Below are 7392 nucleotides of genomic sequence, written 5' to 3'. Positions count from 1 at the left end.
CTAAAATATCTGAAACCCTGGAGGAACAGGGGGCAGGTGTCAGATGCTTGCGGTTCCTGACAGCTGACAGCTGCCGGAGTTTGGAGTCTTTGTGATTTTAGCAGTGGTGTGCTTTGTTAATATCATCCTGCTGAGAATAATGAGCTTGGTTGTTGCACAGAGCGCAGGGGGTGTGGAGTGAGGGCGCACGGGGAATTGCCGCTGTCTTAAGCGTCTCAGGTTGAACGCCCACACCATACATACCAACAGCAATGCGGCCGGATGGAGGTTTACGGATGATGCTGTGTGACTCCCAGGGTCTGAGTTGTGTACAAAATTGAATATTTTGGATGTCACATCTGCTACTGTCTGAAGGGGATGGTGTGGGGACAACACTGGAGCCCCCATCTGTGCTCTCTCACCACTAAGAGAGGCTGCAATGCGTCAAACATTCTCTGTTCCTTTAGCTTGTGGCATGAGGGACATTTAAGCCTTACCAGACATTTGTAGATTTAGGAGATTGAGTGGCTGAAGGACCAAGCACAGAACTGGGTGGGGACTTTTAGCGAGAGGACTTTCCCATGTAGTCAACTGTTTGTTTTTTCTCCATGTCAATTGATTGTTCTCTAAAACTGGAAAGCCAGCCCAGTGCTGCCTCCAACTTACACTCTGTGGAAAAGGTATATTATGGAAAAACTGCACGCACTGTTTTTTTTTTCTTTGCACCAAAGAGAGCATTTTTATTTATTTGAGAGAAGCTTTCATTATTATTCAAATGCCTGTAACAGCCAGGGTTGGGACAGACCACAGCCAGAGGCCTGGAGTTCCCATCTGGCTCCCATGTGGGTAGCAGGGTCCAAGTTGAGCCATCATGTGGCAGCTGGATTAGAGGCAAACTAGCACTTGATCCCAGACCCTGACATGTGATGTGACAGGCCAAGTAGCATCTTATAGCTGCACCAAAGATCTGCCTCAACTTATCTTTTAAAGTTTTTAAAAATATCAATGTATTTTGATTGAACAGAAGGAAAAATCTTACATCTGCTGGTTGACTCTTCAAATGGCCATAATGGCCAGAGCTGAGCCGATCTGAAACCAGGAGCCAAAAACCCCATCAGGGTCCCCCAATGGAGGTGCAGGTTCCCAAGGCTCTGGGCCATCCTCCATTGCCTTTCCAGGGCAGAAGCAGTGAGCTAAATCAGAAGTAGAACAGCCAGAACATGAACTGGTCTCCTTATGGGTTGTTGACATTGCAAGGTAGAGGGTTAGCCAGTTGAAGTATCGTGCCAGCTCTGTAACTTCTCTTTTAATTCCATTTTTACACTGGCTTTTGCAAGTCCCTAACTCACTAAGTGCACAAAGGCAAGAATGTGGAACATTCAGCAGGGGAGAAAGTGGGTGGAAGCCTGAATTTCCAGGCCTTCAAAGGCCCTTCCTACAGAGATGCATCCTGAGCAGGAAAGATTTATTTCCCAATGGAGCTGAGACACAGAAAGTCCAGAGAGGCCCAAGCCAGGGAGGAGTGGTGGGAAGATGTTGGTCATCTATCAACTGCTGCCTTGGCGTCGGGCAAGACAAAGATGGACGCTGCCCCGTCTCTCCTGCCTCCTGCGTGGCTCCAACTCTCCAATGTCACCCTCTGTCACTTCGTTCCGTCTGTGTCAGACGTTTGCAGGTTTTAAAAATCAAGTTCACATTTACTAAAATCCACCCTTTTCAGAATGAAGACACTTTGAAAATCGCATCCTGCTGTGGGAGTGCTACTGTCTTCTCGTCACCTGCTTTCCTTCTTTTCGTTTTTTAAAGATTTATTTATTTTCATTGGAAAGTCAGACATACAGAGAGGAGGAGAGACAGAGGGCAAGATCTTTCATCTGATGATTCACTAACTTATTTTGGCGCCAACAGTTTTGAAAGCTGAGCCCAGTGCTGTGGCATGGTGGGTAAGGCTGCCACGTATAGTGCTGGCATCTCACATGGGTGCAAGTTCGAATCAGAGCTGCTCCATTTTCAATCCAGCTGCCTACTATTATGCTTGGAAAAGTAGTGCAAGAGACCAATTTCTTGGGTCTTTGCACCCGTGTGGGTGACTCAGAAGAAGCTCTTGGCTCTTAACTTTGGACCAGCCCAGCTCTGGCCATCATGGCTATTTGGAGAGTAACTAACAGCTGGAAGATCTCTTTCTTTCTGTCTCTTCATCTGTCTGTAACTCTTTCAAGTAAATAAATCTTATAAAAATCTTTTTTGAAATTCATGCGTTTGAGACATCTTCCAGAATTTCATGGGAAATGTATATTATGGAAAAACTATGCATGAACTTATAAAGTTTTGTACAGAATTAAATTCAAATTTAAGATTTATTTTCACTTGAAAGCCAGGTTTAAAGAGAGATCTGGCTCCCAAATGGCCTCAACAGTCAAAGCCGTGCCAAGCTAAAGGCGGAAGCCCGGAGCTTCTTCTGTGTCTTCCACATGTGAGCAGGAGCCCAGGTGCTTCAACCACCTTCCACCGCTCTCCCAGGCCACAAACAGGGAGCGGGATCAAAAGTGGACCAATCAGGATATGAACTGGTGCCCTTTGCGGATGCCAGGACTTGGGGGTGAAAGCCTGCGGATGCCCGCGGCATCCCCCTCAACCCCCGCTTTTTTAATTTCAGAAGCAGAGATACTGAAAGACAGAGAGATGGGGTGCTCCTATCTGCTTGCTCATTCCCAATACGCTCATGATAACTACACTAGGCCAAGTCAGTCAGGAGCTGTGGTCCAAACCGGGCTTCCCACTGGAGTGGCAGAAACCCAATTAGTTGAGCCATCAACGCTGCCTCCCAGGGTGTACACTGGCAAGAAGTCAGGAACCAGAGCAGACGACTGAATCCAGACATTTCGAGGTAGGGCATGGGATGGGCATCTTAGTCGACAGGTCACTAAATGTTTGTTTCTCCCATTGCGTTTTAAATATTTCATGGTATTTTCTGCTGTATACACTCATGTCCTGAAGGCATGCTTCATCCTTAGCATTTTAGCTTTAATAAATCAAAAACTTATTATATAAGACTATTCATTCACCACACGCTTAAAACATTGCATAAAGCAATGTTTGGGAAACCTGGGGATATTTAAATGTGTCTCACCTCTTTTTAATATATATGTACAGGCATCTCTAAAGGTAGTTTTACATCAGAGATCTTTTTAAAAAAATATTCATTTCTATTTATTTGGAAAGGCTGCATTACAGAGAGAGAGGCAAGAGGAGTCAGGAGAGGGAGAGGGAGAAGTACAGAATGGAGGGGGAGAGAGAAACGAAGGAGGGGGAGCGAGAGAGAAACTGTTCTGCCCACTGGTCCTTTCCTTGCTGACTGCAAAAGTCAAGATGCTGGAACTCCATTTAGGCTCTCCCACGCGCGTGCAGGACCCAAGCTCTGCTGCTAGCAGGTGCATTAGCAGAGAGCTGGGTGGAAGAGGAGCCACCGGAGGACACAGCCAGTGTTGCAGGCCGTGTTGTAATCCACTGGTGTGCAACAAATCTCTGGGGTGTCTGTTTTTGAGGGCAGTCACCCTGCCCCTCTTTCTGCATCTCTGGTGTTCTGACCCAGGGACCAACTCTTGCAGGCAGCTGCACTGGGAGAGTTCCTGAACTCTTGGCTCTCCATTCACCTTCAGGGTTTTGTTCAGAGACCAACTCTCCTGGGGTGTGGTATGGCAGCTCTCCACTGCCTTTCTTCCCTCCCTCGGTGGCAGTGTCTCTGTAAGATGCAGATGAATCTCGTGAAAGAGTGGGTACCACATTCAGTCTACCTGTGAATGCAGTGCCCAGGTTGTGGAGAGACAGCTCACCCTGTTTTCTTTCTACTGTGTCCCCACCTTTATTTTAGGGTACTCACCCTGTGGAAGGTTTACCAGCCTCTGATTTGTCATTAGTTCGTAGACATTATATTCCCAGAATCTGGAAGCAGATCATCTTGTTGCTATGTTGCTTTTAATTTCCTGTATTTGCAGGTCTTCATGGTGCTTAGTGACAGCCAGGTGCCACTTCAAACTGGACATCTTGTCATGTTTCTGCCGGTAAAATCAGAATAGGACAAATGTGAATGGGATCTGTGACAGAGTTTTAGTTTCTTGCAGGTATCAAAAACTTGGTACAATGGAATCTTATCTAGAACCATTCCGTGGAAGAAAATCAAAGGATGACATTCAAAGTTCAACATCAGTTCTAATTAAAAGCCATCTCTAAAAGTATTACACTAAATGCTTCTACATATATTACCTAATTAATCTCTCCAACAGCACCATGATGTAGGCGTTATTATTTTTCTGCCGTCATCAATGATGGCTAATGAAGCTTAAAATGATTAATTCACTCAAGGACACTTAGTACTTTTTAAACTTTCTTGAGATATGATTACTGTGCAAACAGTGAGCTCTTGTGTGTCCATCTAAGCGAGTGTGGACGTGTGCAGGCACCATGAGCAGCGGCACTAACCAGGTGCTAAACATGTGGGTGGTCAGAAACATCACTGCCAGTCAGAAGTGGGACTATGTCCTAGCAGGGTGCTGGGCTCAAGCATCTTGGCAGATTTAAAACTAGTCTCGTTGCTAATCCATCTCCCAGGGCTGTGTGTACTTTGGGTGTCAACTGGCAATGAAGTTTGAAATTGGTTGCCAATGAGAATGGCTTTAAACATGCAGAGTTTTGGGAGGTGACTGAGAACTGGATGACTACATTAATTACTAGACACTGCCTTAGTAAGTTATAGCATCCCTTGGTATGCCATAAATAGGTAAAATCATTATTTATTCATTTGAAATTAATACTTATTGATTTGAGAGAGAGACTCTTATCTACAGATTCACTCTCAAACATCTGAGTTGTTGAGACCTAAAGAGAGCTAAAGTCCAGAGCCAGAAACTCAGTCCAGGTCTCCCAGGTAGGTGGCAGGAATTCAATGGCCTAGACTAGGTTCAGTTAGCCCCCCCTAGCGGGAATCACGTGAAGCTGGAATGAGAAGCTGGATCCAGAACTCAAGCCGGAGCTACTCCCAAATACTGTGCTACTTCACCCCAACTCCAATTAATAATTCTTTATAAGGTGTATGTAGGGATCAGAGGGGGCCATGGCAGCTTCTTTGGTCACAGGGTTCTAGAATACGTTTCCATCTGTTAAGATTCCATGTTTTGAAAACCAATGAAACCATTTGCTTGCCTCTGTTCGAAGCAGCCTTGCTGGCTTCTCCCATCAACATGCTGGGTGCGAACCTCTCCCACCCAGGAGGCTGGGCTTTCCTGCTCTCTTCTGGATTCAGTCCTCTTGTTTGCCCAGCAGGCTCTGGACCCTCCCTTCGGTAGTAAGCTGAGCTGACAGCTTCCACTCCAGCAGTGTGATGGGCGCTGAGAGGAGTCAGCACCAGGAGGGGCCCAGCAGGCTCAGGGTAGGCTCCCCTGGGCGGAGTCCAGCCTCACCATTCCCTGTGCGACCTTGGTGATGGGAGAAAGGCTGGAATCGCCCTGGCACAGAGCAGGTGCTCCTGGATGTCAGAGGTCACTGTGAGGACGAGGACCGCCAAGCCGCTGGGCTCTGGCTTACCTGTCACCTTGAGTGGGAGCAAGCCTTGCTTTATGTAAGCCCCAGCTCTTCAGCTGCCCCAGTCTGCGCCCACCTCTCTTTCCCCATTTCCTTCCGGCCTGGGCCTCTCCCCAGCAGGGAGAACAGGGCTCGGTACCTGCCATGAGACACACCTGGGTACAGCCAGCTAGCTACACGACCAACCAGAGTACTAAAGCTCCTTTAGCTCTGGGCTGGAACTTTCTTCGCTCTGGGGAAGCGCACATGGCTGGTGAAGCCGTGGAAACCCACCCAGCACGTGATTGGAGGCACCTCAGCTGCTGCTGTTCTTGGAGCCACACACTCGGGCCAGGGCAAGGTATTACAGTGCTGGCTGTGACTGGCCGGACTCCCTTCCTGGGCAGCCACCCCATGGGAAGGAGGGTCTACACCAGCCAGACACCTGGGGCCCAACACCGGTACTGCTGTGACTGGCGGCACTCTCATGGCCAGCCCGCGTTGCCTGGATACCAGCCTTCCCCTGTGATGTCACAGCCCGGCCATTTATAGCTTGGAATTCTACTGGTCCAAATTACCACCTGGAGCAAGGAACCTATTTTTCACATGCTACCTTCTGGGAAGCCGCAAATAGTTCAGTGTGTTGCTATCATATGCTTTTCATGTGTAAGTGGTGGGAGAGATGGGGAGGCAGCTGGATATGACTTCAAAGATGGATTTAAAGAAACATTATCAAGAATTTAGAATGTGGCAACATATGCTTTTATGAGCGAGGAACATTTATACTTTTCACCACCACACCACTCTAAAACTTTATGATATCCCGGTATTGACATCTGTGACATATTCTATTTTTTGGTTGGCATACTGAACTTGGCCTCTGCTCATCTAAAGGTTGGGAATGGATGTAGAAACAATAAGTTTGTATCCAAAGGGAAAAGAAACCTCCTTTGAGGTCATCTGACCCTTTGGGACTTTATTTTTGTGTATTTTCGGGACTTATGCTTCTCTTTAAGAAATAATTCCATGCCAAAAATGAGCCAATTATTGTGGTGCAGCTCGACAAAAGTTGGTCCTCTGGAAAAAATAAATAAAATGTCAGGTGTAAATTAATCTTTTTGATCTTGTAGGCCTTGTGCTGGGAGGAATCTTAAAACGACACCCTCTCAGTCTTCTCCAATTTGATGTTGTTGAAAACGAAACCTATTGGGTGGGAGGGTAAGCAAAGAAGGGCCGACAGCTGAACAGTGACAGTGTCAGGGTCACGGACGTGTCTTTGTTTCCAGAAATACACAATTGTTGCCATATAATGACCTGTCTAAGTCATGGTCCCAAGTTCTCTGTAGTGTCCAAAGGAATTTTTCCATGTCCACAGGCAATGTGTGTGGAAGAAATCTGTTAATTGCCAAATGCTGAACAAACAACAAAGGTTATTATTTCCTTAAAAAAAAATAATAATAACCACTGGCATTGTTCTTTTTGCAAGTTAGAAAACAGCTGGGAAAGAAAGTGATGAGGAAGGTGTAACAGGAAAACATCCCCCACCATGCCCCCCCCCCCCCAGGGAGACTCACAGGGGTCAGGTTTGGGAACCTGAAGCCTAGGATTAGAGGCAGGATGAATGAGAATTCTGGAAGCGTCATGGAGACTCCTAGGGAATCACACTGCCCCCTTTCCTTGCTTGCTTACCAATTCTGACAAGTGTAGTTTCCAGGATCGTAAATCTATTGATTTGATAGCTCAGCTTTTCTGGGATCAGATATTTTGGAAGCTCGTGCTGGGGTGGGACGTGGGCATGTGTGATTACCCTCAGCCTGCTGCATGAGTAATGATTTCTGAGCCTTAATCTGTTTGACT

The sequence above is a fragment of the Ochotona princeps genome, chromosome 32, assembly GCF_030435755.1.
Source record: "Ochotona princeps isolate mOchPri1 chromosome 32, mOchPri1.hap1, whole genome shotgun sequence".
Taxonomy (NCBI): Eukaryota; Metazoa; Chordata; class Mammalia; order Lagomorpha; family Ochotonidae; genus Ochotona; species Ochotona princeps.
Note: the sequence above shows the minus strand (reverse complement) of the source record.